This window comes from Gavialis gangeticus, unplaced genomic scaffold (assembly GCF_001723915.1).
Source record: "Gavialis gangeticus isolate Ggan-Ray unplaced genomic scaffold, GavGan_comp1, whole genome shotgun sequence".
Taxonomy (NCBI): domain Eukaryota; kingdom Metazoa; phylum Chordata; order Crocodylia; family Gavialidae; genus Gavialis; species Gavialis gangeticus.
Genome location: NW_017728992.1, coordinates 110596231 through 110596519, shown reverse-complemented (window position 1 = coordinate 110596519; position 289 = coordinate 110596231). Strand labels below are relative to the sequence as shown.

Here is a 289-nt window from a genome sequence, read left to right as displayed (position 1 = left end):
CTCCCTCCGAGCCTGCTCCGTGCTGCGCGCCCTTGGCTCCCTCCGAGCCTCTTGGCTCCCTCCGAGCCTACGCACCAGCCCTGTCTTGGGCTTTCACCGGCACTGGGGCTCAGGTAGCATGCAGCCATGCCTGGCCCCCTGACCCTTCTCAGGGTGCTAGGCCCTCACTGGGCCGAATACTGCCCTCTCGGGCTGGGGTCTCAACCCCACACACCGCACCATGCTGGTGCCAAGTTGCCGCGCCTTCCCGGCACTGCTCGGTGCCCGCACAGGGCACCCAGGAAACCCC

General features: G+C 68.5%; 1 protein-coding gene across 8 annotated transcripts in view; it reads right to left on the bottom strand.

The window, feature by feature from the left end:
• The window catches only part of DTNA (dystrobrevin alpha), a 416444-nt gene that overhangs the window by 23831 nt on the left and 392324 nt on the right, over nt 1-289 (bottom strand). The window lies entirely within an intron of this gene.